Source organism: Leucoraja erinacea, chromosome 10 (assembly GCF_028641065.1).
Source record: "Leucoraja erinacea ecotype New England chromosome 10, Leri_hhj_1, whole genome shotgun sequence".
In the NCBI taxonomy this organism is placed as follows: Eukaryota; Metazoa; Chordata; class Chondrichthyes; order Rajiformes; family Rajidae; genus Leucoraja; species Leucoraja erinaceus.
Genome location: NC_073386.1, coordinates 45,654,123 through 45,674,635, shown reverse-complemented (window position 1 = coordinate 45,674,635; position 20,513 = coordinate 45,654,123).

The following is a 20,513-nucleotide window of genomic DNA, read 5'->3' as shown; positions in this document are numbered from 1 at the left end:
TAGTATGGAATATTTTCACTATTTTGTTTTATTGTGAGATTATGCCCTTAAAAAGCACCATCTGAAGAGGCTCTTCATTGGCTTCTGCACTACCTTCTCTTCAGTTTTATGACATGGATTCCTCGTGGTCAAATGTTTTCTTATGTAAAGATATTTGTTGTTGCCTCTGATTTTCGCTAAAGTAGGTCATCATATTGTTGGGCCACTCTTTAGAAACCTTCGATCCCATCTTTGTCTCTGCTCTCAAAGTTCCAGCCTCCAGATTCTTATTGCAAATTGCTTATTGTATTCAAGGGAGAGTTAGATATATGTCTTAGGGTTAATAGAATCAAGGGATATGGGGAGAAAGCAGGAACGGGGTACTGATTTTGATGATTAGCCATAATCATATTGAATGGTTATCTGGCTCGAAGGACCGTATGGCCTAATTCTGTACCTATTTTCTATGTTTCTTTGTTTCTGTGATAGCTAATCGTAGTTGATACGATAGTTATCTTTCTGATCCAAAGTCTGGCAGGTAGGACAGTCATCAGCAGCCTGTTCTTTTTCGCTGGATAAAATTGGAATATTGGCCCATGATGTTGATGCCACTTCAACACAGGATGAAACAGGAACCGAAGCTGAAGACGTTAGTTCCTTTTCTGTCCGAGTACATGCCCTAATTTCTTCTCTTGTCCATGATTTTTTTATTTTCAGGAGGCAGCCCTTCGCATGACAAGTATCTCGTCATTTTGTTTGACTAATCTTCTGGAATTTTTTGAGGATGTAACTAGGAAAATGGGCAAGGGAGAACCAGTAAATGTAGTGTGCCTGGACCTTCAGAAAGCATTTGATAAGATCCCACATTGGAGATTAGTGGGGAAAATAAGAGCACATGGTATTAGGGGTAGAGTGCTGACATGGATAGAAAATTGGTTGGCAGAATGGCAGGCAGTGACTAGTGGGGTATCGCAAGGCTCGGTGCTGGGAGTGCAGCTATTTACAATATACATTAATGATTTAGATAAAGGGATTAAAAGTAACATTAGCAAATTTGCAGATGACACAAAGCTGGGTGTCAGTGTGAAATGTGAGGAGGATACTATGCGGACTTGGACAGGTTGGGGGAGTGGGCAGATGCATGGCAGATGCAGTTTAATGTGGATACATGTGAGGTTATCCAATTTTGTGGCAAAAACAGGAAGGCAGATTATTATCTGAATGGTGTCAAGTTGGGAAAAGGAGAAGTACAATGAGATCTGGGTGTCCTTGTTCAACAGTCACTGAAAGTAAGCATGCAGGTACAGCAGGCAGTGAAGAAAACAAATGGCATGTTGGCCTTCATAACAAGGGGAGTTGAGTATAGGAACAAAGAGGTCCTTATGCAGTTGTACAGGGCCCTAGTGAGACCATACCTGGAATATTGTGTGCATATTTGGTCTCCAAATTTGAGGAAGGACATTCTTGATATTGAAGGAATGCAGCGTAGGTTCACGAGGTTAATTCCCAGGATGGCGGGATTGTCATATGTTGATAGATTGGAGCGGCTGTGCTTGTATACTCTGGAATTTAGGATGAGAGGGGATCTTAGAAACATAGAAACATAGAAATTAGGTGCAGGAGTAGGCCATTCGGCCCTTCAAGCCTGCACCGCCATTCAATATGATCATGGCTGATCATCCAACTCAGTATCCCGTACCTGCCTTCTCTCCATACCCTCTGATCCCCTTGGCCACAAGGGCCACATCTAACCCAATAAGATATCACTCATATAGTGATATGTTATTGAAACATGTAAGATTATTAAGGGTTTGGACACTCTAGACGCAGGAAACATGTTTCTGATGTTGGAGGAGTCCAGAACCAGGGGACACAGTTTAAGAATAAGTGGTAAGCCATTTAGAACAGAGACGAGGAAAAAACTTTTTCACACAGAGGGTTGTGAATCTGTGGAATTCTTTGCCTCAGAAGGCAGTGGAGGCCATATCCTTGTATGCTTTCAAGAGAGAGTTGGATAGAGCTCTTAAAGATAGCTGAGTCAGGGGACATGGGGACAAGGCAGGAACGGGGTACTGAGTGTGGATGAGTGGCCATGATCACAGTGAATGGCGGTGCTGGTTCGAAGGGCTGAACGGCCTACTCCTGCATCTATTGTCTATTGTTTTCCTCCATCTCCACCAGCAATGGGGACACTTTAACTTGTAATGTCACAATTGAATTCTAAGTCCAAACAAATGAATGTTTTAATTCATCAGCTTGCGTTATTCATTAGCTAAAGATGATTAATAAAAATACATGTCACATTGCCGGAAAACATATAGTGACATTGTCCTGGGCCCAGCACATCGATGCAATCACAAAAAAAGCTCCTCGGGATTGAGGGGATTCAGTATGTCACCAAATACTCTGTGAATTTCTACAGTTACATGGTAGAAAGCATGCTAACTGGTTGCATCACGGTCTGGCTTGGTAACTGAACTCCCCACTCTTGAAGGGATCTTAAAGAGGCACTGCCTCAAAAAGACAGCGAATATCAACAAAGATTAATACCACCCTGGCTATGCTCTCATTGCCATTCTATGATCGGGAAGAACATACAGGAGCCTGAAAACAGTAGCCTGGAGGTTCATATCAGCTTCTTCCCAGTGGTCATCAGGCTGCACAATACTAACTATTACCTCAGCAACTATGATCTTCTATGGACCTTGTTTTTCATAGCATTACGAACTTCAGTTTTTACACTATTATGGTCTGTTTATCTAGTATTACTGATTAGTAACTGTCCGTGTTATTGATTTCCCTATATTTATTTATATGTTACTACACTAATAGACCCGTTAAGTTGCAACAAGTAAGAATTTCATTGGTCCATTGCCTGTACATATGAAAATTAATTACTCTTGACTCTTGTATGGTTTGATTGTAATCATATGTGGATGGTCTGCTTGGATAGCAAACAATTTTTTTAATTTTATCAAGTTTGATAACTATAAACCAATACCGACACCAAACCATCTATCCTGTTCACCCTTCTGAAACCTGCTCTTTTTCTCCGTATATCTTTTGCCCTTTCTCCCTTTTATCTGTTCCTCTCACCTTTCAATCCACATCCTCTCTTAGTCACACAACCATTTAACTCACTCATCCACTGTCTCTTCCTTATCCCCCCCTAACTTGCATTCCCTTTATCTCACTTTTGCTTGTCCCTCTCTTTATATCAGTTACCTGGCCTTCTCTCATCTCTCTCTCTTGCTTGCCCCCTTTAATCCTTCTGATTCTTTCATCCTTCTTTCTTTTGTCGTCCTCTCGATAGCTCCCACCATTTTTTCTTGGTGCCTCTCTAAATCTCAATCCAGCTCACTTGTCCACCTCTTTCACGCTCCCACCTCTCTCTTGCCCTGGTTTCTCAAATCCATTTTCCTCTCTCACTTCCCTCTCTTCTCAATTTTACATACACATACACCTCTCCTCCTCACTCTCGCACCCTTTCGCCTTTGCCACTCAGTCTCATGGACTCCACCATCTCACAGCACTCCTTTGTTCTCTTCCATTCTCTCCACATACCCTTTTCTTTGTTCTTGCGTCACCTTTTATCTCCAAGCAACTGCTGGAACTGAAATCTGATCTTTGGCTAAGGTTAATTTAGCAGCAATCAATTTGACAGATTTAAATAAGCTGGTTATTAGTGAGGGACAGGGTGACAGTGCAGCTTAGATCTTTGGAAGGTAGTCACAAAATGCTGGAGTAACTCAGTGGGACAGGCAGCATCTCCAGAGAGAAGGAATGGGTGACGTTTTGGCTCGAGACGCTTCTTCAGACATCTTTGGATCTTTGGGATGTTTTCACATCCGTGGCTAATGAACAGTGAGTGCTTCAATATCACAGGTCATCACTGCCCATCAAAGGGGGGGTGGGAGCATTTCTGGGGTGACACTAAATTGGTCTGACACCTTCCATAGTTAATATTTAGAACTGGATGGAACATAAAGCAGGGCTCTTCAGGGTGTCCCACTGTCCAACAGTTCACGAGGAAAGAAGGATAAAGGCTGAGTATGTTTTCAGATCAAAAGTGCCTTTACTGGAGAAAGTCTTCTGCAGTCCACAGTCTTCTCCAGCCTTCTGTGACCTGCACTGCTATTCAGTTTATACCAATAGAATAGGAATGAGAGGGGGAGAAACTTACAAAATTCTTAAGGGGTTTTGTTTTTCACAATTACCACTAAGGGTGCATCGAGATGAGAAGAATACATTGAAAAATGATGCTACAGATATTGAATCCAGGCTATATTTAGTTAGATTGACAGGGGCAGTGAAATAGAAGTCTTTACTACTTAAGATTTGATACTAAATGCAGGCCCATTGGCCTACTTGCACCTAATTCTAGTTTCTTGATGCTGCAGTGAACCAAAATTAAAGTTTATTTTCACAATTATACTAATTGACATGGTACATTAAAATGTTATTAAACCAGGCCAAAATTGACAGCAGTGACATAAATATTTGAATTTGATTATATTTTCTTCCAGTTCAAACCTCATTGACATGCTGCTTGGATTTTTTTCTTATTTTTTCTTTTTTTGTACATGGTATGTTTCTCTGTACTTTCTGTTTTCCCCACTTCCCCTGTGTTTCCTATCTATTTAGATGAAGTTGCAACTTGTTTCCTGTCATGTGCATCTTTTCTTTCAATAGGTAATGTATTCATCCTATACTGATTATTGGACAATTCATTCCCCCAATTAAAATAACTCTATCAAATCTGTCTTGTGAGAAACCATGACTGTATCCATTTTTGGTTGTGCTTGTTCAACAGTGGAATCCCAGTAGAGATGGGAACAATGAAGCATTCAAAGAATCACTTCACGTGTGAATCAGGGTCAAAACTCCTTTGCAGCACTGAGCTTGAGAAGCGGTTGAGCCGCTAATTAATGGTGAGAAAGACGGAAGTATATTTTCCCCAGTGCAGGAATGTCAAAGCTTCATAAGTTATTTGGCTGCATAGTTAAGAATCTCATGGGGCGCACGTGTTCAGTCAATCTCCTTGCTATGTTGCGTGTATCACAGGATTGTGAGAATAGGTTAAAGTTAAGGATTTATCCATAATCAAGAGAACAACACTGAAGCAGCTCTTCTGAGCCAATAGATAATTTAAATAGAGTAAATCCCAAGATCAGAATTAGATACATAAATAGAACTTTATTATCTCTACCTAATTTGGGAGATTACTTTACATTAGCCATCATTTCTATTTGTTGTATTCAACATTCAACTTGACATTGCTAAGAAACATTGAATATGTATTGCCCTATGTAAAACTCAAAACTTGAGTAACAAGTCAGAGATAAACGAAACTATATGTTATGTGCAAAAGCATTATGCACAATATAAAGGTTATTTGAAAAATGCACATATAATTATTCTGAATCGGCAATGGGGAATACAAGGCATTGTGGTCATTAACTATTTGCCATTTCCAAGCATCCAAGTACCCAAGCATTCCAAGCAAGGCGTGTATTAACTGCTGACCTCTGATTACCATTCAAGGAGTTACAGGCAAGCTGCCTCCTTCAATCACTGTTGTCTGCTTATATTTTGACGGAACGCTACGAATGACTCGAGATGGAATGACAGGAAGAGGTTGGATTTTGTGGAATGTATAAGGCCAGTCTATTTTCTATATTTAAGGGCAGATGCAAATCTGTATGTGGACTGAAATAAAATGGATTGGTGCAAGACTAGGAGCATGTCTTCATTATTACAGGTTAGATATTGCCAGGATCCACAGTCTTTATTGCATCCAACAAAATCACCTTTCTTCTGCCTTTGGAGTAAATTGAATTGTTTGACGATTGTCGACTTTCCCAGTCAAAAGCAGGCTGAAAATAAATGATGGGTGGACAAAATACAACTGGGCCCATTTTTTCATGTTCTCTCTAAGATTACTGGGTTCACTACAAAGTATATATTTTAGTTTGGTTTAGTTTAGAGATACAGTGTGGAAATAGGCCCTACGCCCCACCGAGTCCACACCGGCCAACAATCACCCATACACTAGTTCTATCCTACACACAAGGGACAATTTACAGAAGCTAATTAATATTCAAACTTACATGTCTTTGGAGTGTGGGAGGAAGCCAAAGCACCCAGGGAAAACATGTGCAATCATAGGCAAAACATGCAAACTCCATAAAGACAACACCCATAATCAGGATCAAAACAATGACTCTGTTGCTGTAAGGCAGCAACTCTAATGCTGCACCACTGTGCTGCCCTACTGTGCTACTTTGCCACCCTAATTGTGTACTATTGTGTATTATTTTGTAAAATCTAAAACAAATGAATTAGAAGTGACAGTGTGCTATTAAGAGTAACATCCAATATTATGAAAAATCTGTTAGTTTGACAACATCAAAGTCCCAGGAGAACCCAATTATTGGAGTTTTTCCGATACCACTGGGAGATACATTTTCTTCATAATAACTTTTATTTATACTTAAAGAGACACTGCTGAGATTGGGAGATATGAGTGTGGCCAAGTAAGTCAGCAAGTAAGCGAGTTGGCAGATGGAATATAACATGAGAAAATGTGAGGATATCCATTTGGAAGGAAGAATGAAAAACGTTCTGATTTAAAAGCTGTGGTACACAGGGAACTGAGGAACCCATGTTATGAAATGTAGGTGAGAATGTACCTGGAAGACTGGGTACAGATTTGCTCTTCATATTTATGAAAGGATATACTTGCATTAGAAAAAGTACTACAAGATTCAGAAGTACAAACATTATTATGATTTAATCACATATCGCAACAAAATTCTAATCATGAAAATTGATCATTGGTGTCTGAACTTTTAACATCATGCTTCATTACTTTTATTGATGAGGTTTGAATCCTGGCATCATGTCATGGTGTTCCCCTTATCCAAAACCTGCAAACTATGCAACTCTTGGTGCAACAGTTCAACAATCTGCTGTCACTTAAACTACTGGACCATAAGTCTCCATTGTCTTAATTATTTTTCCCAGTTCTCTTTGCAGTTAGATTTGGATGCTGCTCACTATGAAGAACAGTGTAAGTTGGTATCGGGCAAAGGGTTGCCATGTCACTGTTCCTGCTGAGGGGAGACATGTTCCTGCTTAGACACAAAGTGTTGGAGTAACTCAGCGGGACAGGCAGCATCTGTCCTGCTGAGCTACTCTAGCACTTTGTGTCTATCATTGGTTTAAACCAGCATCTGCAGTTCCTTCCTGCACATGTTCCTGCTTGTTCTTCTCATGCATGGCATCTGTGGGCTCGTGCAAGGCAGCTGACATGCAGTTTCTCCCTGTCATGCAGGACAACTGGGTTGCACCCCTGTATCTACTGGAAGCGGTAGTTGGCTCTGCTAATAGCATCTCACTGTACAATTAGGACAGTGATCTCTTCTGAGTGGCTCCTCCATCAAACTGCTCTCTAGTGGTACATTGCCATAATTTTACAGTGTTACGCTGTTCCTACATCGCAAACACTTAGCCAAACTCCAGACCCCTGATCTCACCATACCCACTGTACCCTGCACTCTGAACCCCCATCTCAAATCACAGGATTTGCAAATAATTATATTCTGGCTTATTGGCAGTTTACTGCACTGACCTCCAAAAATACCATGCTAAGCAGAATAATCCAACAATATATCTTCTTGAATGGGTTCATATTGGATTTTATCTTACAATTTGCTTCTAATCCATTCTGAATTCCAACTATTTCGAATTTTACTCTTAATCTTTTACAATATACAATACAATACAATACAATACAATACAATACGGTTTATTTGTCACATTGCACATAAAGTGCAAGTGAAATGAATATGTCAGCAGCGGTACAATGATAAAGAACACACACAAAAACACAATAAAAATTTAACATAAACATCCACCACAGCATTCATCACTGTGGTGGAAGGCACACACTTTGGCCAGTCCTCCTCCATTTTCCTTTTACCAACAATCTTTCTATAAAACTGTCCAGTTAAGTCCTTCAAGAATCAAGGATTCAAGAAATTCTATCAGATAGGGTTTTCTCCTGTTTGGATTTATTTTAATGAGAATATTGAAGAGAAAATCAAGATTTTTTTTTATGATTGCCAATATTATTATTTTACATAGAAATGGGCAGCACAGTAGTGCAGTAGGTAGTGCTTTTTCCTTACAGTGCCAGAGACCCGGATTTGATCCTGACCTTGGGTGTTGTCTGTGTGGAGTTTGCACGTTCTCCCTGTGACATGTGGATTTTCTCTGGGTGCTCCAGTTTCCTCCCACAACCTAAAGATGTGTGTGTTTGAAGGTTAATTGGCTTTTGTAAATTGCTCCTAGTGTTTAGGGAATAGGTGCGAAAAGTGGGATGACGTAGAGCTAATGTGAGTGGGTGAACAGTGGTCAGAGTGGGCTTGCTGGGTCAAAGGGCAGTTTCCAAACCATCTCTGAAAAAATAGAGAACTAATGGGACAATGAGTGCTTTGTCTATTTTGCGATTCTTTGAATAAGTGTAGACCTTTCACCTTTTTACAATTCTACTTATATCTCCCCATTTTCCACTGATTCAAACTACTTCATGAAGTTAGTACAACTGTACATTTGCATAGAAAATGGTCTGCAAATGTTTGGACAAGACATTTAGCTATTACCCAAAATCCTGAGAGAGACCTCGCTGTTGAACAATGTAAACCTACAAGGATTAGGTACTTACTTACCAAACCTGTTGGCAGAGAAAAGACCTGCAACAACTTGATCTTGTGTTGCAAAATAATAGATCCTGTCAACAGGTCAGGAGGGTGTTCAGACTAGTATCAATGTCTTGCAATTATCGAGGGAGGATCTCCAATGTTCACAATTGCTGGAAGAATTGCCAATGTTCGCCTTCAATATACATTCCGATACGATACGATAGAACTTAGTTTATCCCAGGAGCGAAATTGATCTGCCAGCAGTCATAAAACAAGATACATGAAACATGAAATTAAAGTGACGAGTGGAAAGGATCGGGGATGTGCAAAGATTTGGGGAGGGGGGTGGGGGTAGGGGAGTCAGTCTAGCCCACGACAGAAGGTGGGACAAATTGTACAGTTTGATAGCCGTAGGGAAGAAGGATCTCCTGTGGCGTTCTGTACTGCATCTTGGTGGAACCAGTCTGTTGCTGAAGGTACTCCTCAGGTTGACTAGTGTGTCATGGAGGGGATGCGTTGTATAGTCCAAGATGTTCCTCAGTTTGAGGAGCATCCTCCCCTCCAAGACCACCTCCCATGAATCCAACTCCGCCCCCAGGATAGAGCCAATCTTCCTGATGAGTTTGTTAATCATGTTGGCGTCCACAGCCTTCGTCGTGCTGCCCCAACACATGACAGCGAAGAAGATGGCACTGGCTACCACCGATTGTTAGAACATCTGCGGGATCTTACTGAAGGAGCGGAGCCTTCTCAAAAAGTACAGCTGGCTCTGTCGCTTCTTTTACAGGCCCACAATGAAGTTACTGAAAATAACATTCAATTTTCTGTCCACCCAAAATCATTTCTGAGTTTTGAATTTTTTTTTAATAACTATCTTTGCAAGACAGGGCTTGATTAAACATTCATGGCACAAACTATAAAACCGTCTGTACTTAATTACAGGGTATTACCTGAGATAATTCTATTACACACCCTGATATGTAAAAGGTTGTGCCTGTCCCAACTTGTACCGTGAATCAGGAATTAAGACCTGACATTGGTTGCATTCACTTGCTTGTTGTTGTAGTAGAAACATCATTCTTTATCCAAACCCAACTTGTATCTGTACTAACACTTAGATGAAATCAACCAAAACAAAATTAGTGTGTGAATATAGAATTCACAGTTCTATTTGAGTAATTTCATAATTGTAAAACAGGTTACATTAAACTGGAAGCACCTTCTAATTTTCGTTTGAAAATCAGTCTTCTCCTCCCGGTAATCCATATCTTTGGACGAGATTTATTTTAGTAGCTTTCCTCTAGTAACACAAATATAATTAAATTAGTGCACAGATTTCATGTTGTGATGCACAGCTGATTATTTTACTTTTTTAAGGTGACATTTTACACAGTTAGGTATATGCATGGTATCTAAGCTGATGAGACATTCATTGAGTTCATAAATTCATAAGTCATGGCAGCAGAATTAGGCCATTTGGCCCATCGAGTCCACTCCACCATTCAATCACAGATAATCTATCTTCCTCGCTCAACCCCACTTACCTGCCTTCTCCCCTGAACCCTTGACACCCTTACTAATCTACAAGCAGTCAATCCCCACCTTAAAAATACCCAATGACTTGGCCTCCACAGCCATCTGTGGCAATGAATTCCACAGATTCACCACCAGCTAATAAAATTAATTCCTCCTCACCTCCTTTCTAAACGTACGTCCTTTTATTGTGAGGCTATGCCCTCTGGTCCTAGACTCTCCTACTTGTGGAAACATCCTCTCTGTATCCACTCTATCCAGGCCATTCACTATTCGGTAAGTTTCAATTAAGTCCCCCTTCATCTTTCTAAACTTCAGCGAGTATAGGCCCAATGCCGTCAAACGTTCATCATAGATTAACCCAATAATCCCCTGGTTCATTCTCGTAAACAACCTCTGGATCCTCTCCAATGCCAGCACTTTCTTCCACAGATATAAGGCCCAAAACTGCTCATAATACCCAGTGTGATCTGACCAATGCCTTATAAGGCCTCAGCATTACATCCCTGTTTATATGCTCTAGTCCTCTCAAAATAAATGCTAACATTGCATTTGCCTTCCTTACTATCGATTTAACTTGCAAATTAACCTTTTAGGAATCCTGCACCAGCACTCCCAAGTCATTTTGTACTTCCGATTTCTGAATCCTCAACCCATTTAGAAAATAGTCTTCTCTTTTATTCCTACCAAAGATCCTATAGCGAGCAAGATAGTCCACTTCTGCTAAATGCAATGAGCTGACGTGTAGTACGCAACGGAGCTGAACATGACCCATTTCTTCGTCCATTTCAGTAACCCGACCCGACTTTGTATATCCCTCTCGCAGTGTAATCAGCGTTGCGGGGGAACAGTTTGTGTGTGTGATATAGGGTTAGATTCATAATTCTGTTCAATCAATTCTGTTAAATTTTGTTAAAGATGAATATGTTAACAAATTATGATTTTGTTAATTGTCTTTTTTAATGTGTTTTTTTTTAAAGGTTTTCTTTTTAAATGACTCATGTGCTGTGTTTGAGTTGATATTTGTATTACTCTTGCGCTCTGCAATTCATCTAATCACACTGTACACAACTGCGGTATTTGGAAAATAATAGCAATATGAAGATTCCAGTTGCTCTGCTCTTGGAATCTTGGAATGTTCCTTAATGTTCCTTAATGTTTTTTTGTTTCTATGGAATTGTTTTTCAACAATAAAATCTTCCCAATAGCCAGAGAGTGGAATGAGATCTGTCTGTAATGGTAGGGTTATCTAAATGAAGTATTTAACAAAATAAAATGTGTTTAGAGCAAGATTAACAAATGATGTATAACTTAAGGAAGGTTTTATTCAGTGACCATACAACTGATTAGATTGTGTAGGAAAGAACACACATGCACACATATCTGTTTAAGAAGGAACTGCAGATGCTGGAAAATCGAACCCGCACCCGCTGAGTTTCTCCAGCACTTTTGTCTACACACATATATGAATGTGATATCGATGTATATAATCATATAATGCACATATATATATTTCTCCAGATTTGTATATATAATGATAAACTTTATTTCGGACACAAGGCCCAGACAAGGGGCAACATTACATAAAAATACATTGCGACCTCCCTGCAACTGCTGATCCGGGCCAGACTTCCCACTCACAAGGAACATGGGCATCTTTTTGCTTTTTATTGTGAGGCAGAGAGGCAGAAAGAAAATGAGAAGATTTTTACTAAAGATGTTTGGTTTTTACGAGGATGTTTCTGTAACCGGCTTCTGTCGCTGCTCTAGTATCTTTGCTCCACTACGGCAGACAAAGGTGGCGGAGACGGAAGTCGGTTACGAAAATGGGGCTGAAATTTACCCATTAATCTGCCCATGACCGTACCATGTCTTTTTCGTCGAGTGGACTATCTTGCTTGCTATAGGATCTTTGATTCCTACTACCAAATGCATGACTCCATTCTTTGCTATACTATATTCCATCTTCTGCATTTTAGCCCACTCTCCCAAACTGTCTAAATCCTTCTGCAGATTCCTTGGTTTCTCCACACTATCTGTCCCTCCACCTATCTTTGTATCATCTGCAATTACAACGTGAAGAGTAGCGCGCCCAGCACCAACTCCTGCAGTCCACCACTGGTCACTGGCAGCCAACCAGAAAAAGTCTCCTTCATTCCCACTCTTTGCCTTCTGCCATTCAGCCAACTTTCTATCCATGCTAGTATCTTCCCTCTCTTCTTCCTCTCATCTTCCAGCAGCCGCATGTGTGGCACCTTATCAAAAGCCTTCTGAAAATCAAGATAAAGAACATCCACTGACTCTCCTTCGTCTCTCCTGCTATTTACTTCCATGAAGAATCCCATCAGATTTGTCAGGCAAGATCTCCCCTTTAGTAACAGCTTATATTAAGATGAATTATTTAACTAGGTCCACCATCCCATGACATTTGACATAAATAAGATGCCAATCAAGAAACTCGTAGATAGGTGGGGCAAGTATGGTCAAGCCCAAAATATGAATGGTTGGATTTTGAGGAATATTTCTTTAAGTATGAATTTGTATTTTGAGAAGAGGCTTCCGGCTTATGAGGTTTGATAACTGAAGAGCCCAACTCCATAGTAATGTGAAAAGCAAAGAAGAGTTTTGCACAGAGATGGAGAATAGAGAGAAAAAAAGTATTAATATTAACATTTAAGATGAGGTTAGTAAATTTGTTAAAATAAAAAATGACTTTATAAATCTATTAATCTATTATTTAAAATAGTGTAATCAAAAACTCCTTAGATCTTAAACTGTGCAAACTTATTTCCCTTTTAAAAGTGGTCGAGGGGAAATGAAGCTACTTTTCACTCTATTGCTTCCTAAAATAACATTGACTTTAAAAACAGTCCCCAGTTGAAACAAAATCGCTGAATTGGATTGTGTTATACTTGTTTACTTTTGGAGCTGTCGGTCAACTGTATGGCTATAGCAAAAACCACAAACCCCGGACCTAACTGCCTTGTAGTCATCAACACATCGTAACCCCGGCATTCCCACTCTCTCTATCCCTCCCTCACCCAAGTCGCACCAGCTTCTTGCTTTTGCCCAACAAACAGCCAGCTAGCACTGGCCTGTTTCCTTTATCATCGTTACTTTTTTGCATATCTTTCATTCATTGTTCTCGTTTCTCTCTGCATTATCGTCTATATCTCCCATTTACCTTTTCCCTAACTTGTCCGAAGAATGGTCTAGACAAAACGTTACCCGTTCCTTCTCCCCAGAGATGCTGCCTGTCAAGCTGAGTTACTCCAGCTTTTTGAGTCTATCTTCAATTTAAACCAGCATCTGCAGCTCCTTCCTACACATCCTCATGGCAAGCGGGCAAAGTATAGGCTATAACATATTATACACTTATAACATATTATACACATATAATACGCTGCCAGAATATCTTAACTAGGTCCATGCAATAAATTGCTTTCTGAAGTGCAGATGCTGTAGAAACATAGGAACATTTTAACAAATATAACACTTCTTATCGCTCCAATCCATCAACATTTCTCTGGGGTTGGAAACATATTAAGAAACATTATAAGGAAAATACAATTGTATTGTCATGCAGCTGAATGGTTATCTATTTTAATATTTATTTTAAATTACTCCCCCTTTGGATAAAACTGCTTTGACGTAACTCTGGTTGGATCTCCAGATAAAATGTTTATGCAAGTATGCACATAAGGAACACTTAGTTTATACCCATTAAAATGAATCCATCAACATTTTTCATCAAATTCTGCTTCCAAAGAATGCTGGATTGTTCATTGTATTTCAATATTTTCCAAGTGGTTGTTTTATATTGGAAATTTAGGAACAAAGCCTCTGGGAATATCCAAAAAATTAAAAAGTCCAGAGACCATGCTATTAGTTAAATAACCAGATGGTCAGACGTTGGAACTGTATCCCATGAGCCCGCTAATGCTTGAAGCAGTTTAGACTGGAATATGATGAATTCAAACTGCAGGATTGCTTATCTTTCCGATTCACTTATCTCCATTGCAGGTTTCTATCTGTTCGTTTTCTCTCTATTTTTCAAGGTCTGGACTGAGACATGAAACGTGTAATCTATCTTCTCGAGAGGTACGGTAGATAACATACTGACTAGTTGCATCGCGGCCTGGTTCGGCAACTCGAAAGCCCAGGAACAGAGGAAACAAAGAGTGGTAGACACTGCCCAGTCTATCACAGGTTTTGACCTCCCCACCATCAAAGGGATCTACAGAAGACACTGCCTCAAAAAAAGCCTACACCACCCTGGGTACTTTGGAAGCATGCTCGCATTCCACTCCTACCATTGAGAAAAAGGATTTTAGCTTAGTTTAGTTTAGAAATACGGCAAGGAAACAGGCCCTTCGGCCTACCGAGTCCAAGCCGACCAGCGATCCCCACACACTAATGCTAACCTATGCACACTAAGGACAATTTACATTTATTCCAAGCTAATTAAAAGCTAATTCCAAGCTAACTACAAACCTGTACGTCTTTTTTTTGGAGTGATGGAGGAAACCAAAGATCTCGGAGAAAACCCATGCAGGCCACAAGGAGAACGTACAAACTCCCCATAGACAAGCACCCGTAGTCTAGGTCAAACCTGGATATCTGGTGCTGTAAGGCAGTAGCTCTACTGCTATGCCACCATGCCACCCTCAATTCTGTGATCACACAAGAACACAGAAAGCGCGCATCAAACCTTGGTTGGACCACATTTGTAGTAATATCTATAATTCTGGTTGCCATATTACAAAAGGCTATCAAGATGACGGTGAAGGTACAGAAAAGATTTACAAGGATAACATCAGAAAATTGAGCCATCAATATAAGACAGTAATAAAGAAATCTGTTGGGGAATTCATGACTGTTTGTATATATATTTTTTTGGTGAGATTAAAACTTGCTTCCAAGGGGGACAATTGAATGAAATTGTACAGATGTATTTTAGAGGAGAGCAGAAAAAGGAATAGAGGATCACGCTAATAAATATTGATGAGGTAAGATCTAGAGGGAATAGAACAGGTGACCTTTTTCAGCATTGTTGTCTTTATTTAATGTTGCTTGAATTTCTTGAAAGCATTCACATTCCTTGGTATATTTTTTTAAATCTTTAGGAGGGTGTGCTGCTTGGAATCATCGTCCACAATAATACCAGTAAGCAGAAATTTTGCAACCTAATCTGCAGTGTGAAATGTTGTACTTTCAGAAGTAACTAGCAGGAGTCAACATTAGTCCCAGGCAACATTTCAGGTCAGAACCTGTCTATTCCCTCCACAGGTTCTGCCTGATTCACTATTGATACAGCACTGTGTGATTTGCTCAAGATTCCAGCAATTGTAGTAATTACAGCAGTTTGCTTCGACAATTAGGTCATTAGTAGTTTAGTCACTAAACCTAGACACATGCAACATAAAAAAGCTTGCAAGGAACTCAGCTGGGTGTTGTCTGACAATAAAATGATCAGACATTTTTAAAAATTGTTTATTATAGTTATATGAATACTATTTTTTATATGTTGTGCTGCTGCAACTAAGAATTTAATTGTTTCATTTCGGGGCTTTTGACAATAAAACACTTTTGACTTGACTTGTGATGAGACAATCATCATTGCCAAAGTGAAGGATTTAAGGCAAACTAGGTATCCAAGTACAATTTTTCTGCAACAAAAATTGGACATAATTGTAAACAAGTACTGTAACTTTTAGGATTGTGTCTGTGAGAGGGCATGGATAGGTAAAATGCGATTGGGACGTTGTGGCCTTGGTGGAAATCTAGCTAAGAGAGGGACTGGCAGCTTAATGTTCTAAGGTATGAATGCTATAGGCAAGACAGAGGCGGGGATAAAAGAAGAGGGTGTGGTGCTTTATTGATTAAGAGAATGTAATGGCAGTAGTCCACAATGACATTACTGATGGTTTGTCCAGTGTGGTTGTATGGGTGGAGCTAATGGAATAATCATCTTGTTTGTGTGTATTATAGGACGCCAAATAGTCCACCGGAATTAGAAGGACAAAAATGTTGGGATATTGCAAGCAGCTGCAAGACTAATAGGGTTATCATAGTGGGGGATTTTAACTTTATAGACTGTGACTGTCATAGTGCCAAGGGCTTAGATAAGGTGGAATTTGTCCAATGTGTTCAGGTAAGATTCTCAGACAATATCTAGAGGGGCCTACAATGAAGGGGCAAATGGAAGGGGGCAAATAGAAATATAGAAACATAGAAAATAGGTGCAGGAGTAGGCCATTCGGCCCTTCGAGCCTGCACCGCCATTCAATATGATCATGGCTGATCATCCTACTCAGTATCCTGTACCTGCCTTCTCTCCATACCCCCTGATCAATTTAGCCACAAGGGCAACATCTAACCCTCTTAAATGTAGCCAATGAACTGGCCTCAACTACCTTCTGTGGCAGAGAATTCCATAGATTCACCACTGTTAATGTTAATTTACTCTTATGAAATTGGGACAAGCAATTCATGAAGTGGCAGTGGGCGAGCCTTATAGGACCAGTGACCACAGTTCTATTATCTTTAAAATAATTATGTGTATAAAAAAAGAGCAGGCCAAAGTTAAAATTCTGAATTGGGCCAAAGCCAACTTTAATGGTATTAGACAGGAATGGTATTAGACAGGAACTCATTTAAGTTGATCGGAATAGATTGTTTGCAGGCAAAGGAATGTTCGGAAAGTGGGATACTTTTAAAAGTGTGATGACAAGAGTTCAGGGCATGCATGTGCCTGTTAGAGCGAAGGGCAAGGCAGGTGTGAGTAAGGAAGCCTGGATAATGAGAGAAATTGAGGCTCTGGTTAGAAAAAAAGGAGGCATGGGCGAGGTATAGGCAGCTGCAATCGAGTGTATCCTTGGAGGAGTTTTGGGGACTGAAGAGCATATTTAAGAAGGAAATCAGGAGGGCAAAAAGGGGCATGGAATATCTCTAGCAGATAATATGAAGGAGAATCCAAAGAGGTTTTAATAACATTAAGGCAAATAGGGTAGCTAGAAAGAGATGGATAGGCCCCCTCAGAAACCAAAATGATAATCTCAGAGATGGGCAAGGACCTTAATGAGTATTTCTCCTCTGTTTTTACTGTGGGAAAGATATGAAGACTGGGGAACACAAGACAGTTAATGGAGATATCTTGAGGACACTCCATATCATTGTGGGGGAGATGCTGGACATCCTAAGGCATATGAAGGTAGATACATTATCTGGGCTTAAGCAAATATATCCAAGCACACTGTGTGAGGCTCTAGATTAAATTGCAGGAGCTCTGGCGGAGATATATGAATCATCGTCATTAGACATGGGTGAGGAGCCGGAAGATTGAAGGGTGGCTAATGTTGTGCTTCTGTTTAAAAGGGCTGCATGGAAAAGCCTGGGAACTATAAACCAGTGAACCTAACATCTGTGGTATACAATTTACTGGAAAGGATTCTGAGGGATAACAAATATCTGCATTTGGATAGACAGGGACTGTTCAGGGATAGTCAGCATGGTTCTGTTTGTGGGAGATTGTGTCTACAATCTGATTTGAGTTATTTGAAGTAATCAAAAAAGGTTGACGAGGGCAAAGCCATAGACATTGTCTATATGGACTTCAGCAAGCCTTTTGATAAAGTTTCAAATGGTCAGCTGCACTCAAAGAATAGTGCAAATGGGATCCATGGTGAGTTAGCTGAATGGATAGAGAATTCATGGAAAGGCTTCATGGAAAGAAGCACAGGGTGATGGTGGAAATTTGTTTTTTGGGCTGGAGGCCTGTGACTAATGGTGTGCCTCTGGGATCAATGCTAGGACCATTGCCATTTGTGGTTGATATCAACGATTAAATGAAAATGTACTTGGCATGATTGGTAAGTTGGCAGATAACACTGAAGTGGGTGGTATCGTAGATGGTGAAGATTGTTATCAAAAATTACAGCAGGATCTTTATTAGCAGGGCATGTAGGTTGAGGGATGGCTACTGGAGTTTAATGCAGATAATTGATTTTGGGAAGTCAAACCAAGTTAGGATCTGCATAGTGGTAGGGCCCTGGAAAGTATTGTAGAACAGAGAAATCTAGAACTACAGATACATAGTTTAGTTTAGTATATTGTCATGTGTACTTTGAATAGCCTTTATTGCGTGTTTAACCAGTCAGCGGAAAGACTATATATGATTACAATTGAGCCATCCACGGTGTACAGAATCATGATAAAGGGAAGAACATTTAGTGCAAGATAAAGTCTAGTGAGGTCCGATTAAAGATAGTCAGAGGGCCTCCAATGAAATAGATAGTAACTCAGGACTGCTCTCCAATTGTGCATAGGATGGTTCAGTTGGTGACAACTGAGAAGAAGCGATACCTGAATCTGGAGGCATACGTTTTCATATACATTCCGCTTGCCTGGGGAGAGGGGAGACGAGGGAATGACCAGGGTAAAACTCATCCTTGATTATGCTGGTGACCTTGTCGAGGTAGCGTGAGGTGTAAATGGAGTCAATGGAAGGGATGTTGGTTTGTGTGATGGTCTGGGCTGTGCCCACAATTCTCTGTAATTTCTTGTAGTCTTGGATGGAGCTGTTCCCAAACCATGCCATGATGCATCCCATTAAAATGTTTCTACGGTGCATCTGTAGAAGTTGGTGAGAGTTGTTGGGGACTTGCTGAACTTCCGGTGGAGTCCCAGGTCAACAAAACTTTTGGTGCATTGGCCTTCACTAGACAGGGTATTCAGTATAGAAGTTGGGATGTTATGTATTAGTTGTACAAGACATTGGTGAGTCTGCATTGGGAATATTGTGTTTAAGTTTGTCACCCTGCTAGAGGAAGGATGTCATTAATCTGGGAAGACTGCAATGAAGATTTGCAATGATGTTCCCAGGACTCTTGGTGGATCAAATGAGGCTGATGTAGAGATGTATAAATTGTAGAGATGTATAAAGTCATGAAGGGAATGAACAGGGTGAATGCACCGTCTTTTACCCGGAGCACAGGAATCAAGAACCAGAGGACATAGGTTTAAGGAAAGAGCGGTAGATTTAATAGAAACCTGCAGGGCACGTTTTTTCAAACAGAGGGAGATGGGTATATGGAACAAGTTGCCAGAGGAGGAAGTTGAGACGGGTACTATAGCAACATTTAAATGGCGTTTAGAAAAGGTACATGGATAGGAAAGGTTTAGAGCATTATGGGCCAACACATAGCGAGGTGGGACTAATGTAGAAGGAGCATTCCGGTCGGCATGGACAAGTTGGACTGAAAGACCTGTTTTTGTGCTGTAAGATTCTAAAATCATGACCAACTCTGGCTGCAACACAGGCACTCTTTAAAAGGCTTAAAATAAACTACACAATATGAGTTTCTTATGTTTCATGTAAACACTATACACACTGCAATAGATTTTATTGAAAGTTAAGAGGCCCATTGAGCTTTGTTAATAAGCCAAAATAGTTTAAATAAGTACCTGCTTATGATCTGTTGTTTTCTTTGAAATGTTATGCTCAACATGGGCATTTTGGCAGCAGATCTTTTTTATTAGAAAAGGAAAAAGTGAGTTGCAATAACATGGCTTTGTGAACAAGGTGTGAGTGAAATGGAAATGCGTTAGTGTCTGGTGCATTTCCTGATAATTAAACATATAAAGGAAATAGGGTTGAGGGTTCATTTGAAAACAAAGTTCTAATAAGTGCTTATATTGTAGGCAAGTGAGAGAATTTGTATGGGGTGTGATGGTCAGAATGGATGGAAATATAAGGAAAATAATCTAATAATAAGTATTAGTGTATTTGGTCTTAGTAGAAGAGGTGGGTTAAAGAACCTGTTTCTATGCTATGAATAAAGTCTATATTATAATAATCCAACATAAACTTGGATAGTTTATATAATCCAAATGAACAACATCTATTTATCCTTCACCTAAATAGATGTAGTTTATTTGGATTATGAGTTGGCATTCAATGGGGTTTCACATACATTTATTAATACACAGGAGCACATGGGTTTAGGATAATATATTAACATGGACAGGGGTTTGGCTAACTTAACGGAAAACAAGGAGTCATGATAAAGGTGTCACTTTTGGATTGGCAATTAGGAATAAATGTGATGACATGGGGATCAATGCTGAATTTTCAACAATATACGGTCCATACTAATCACTTGAATGAGAAAACGGAGTGTGATTAGTCAGAATTGCTGATGATACAATTATAGGTGAGTTAACAATTTGTGAGAATGATATCGATAGGTTAAGCAAGTGGGCAAAATGTCAGAATTTTAATGGATGGATGGAATT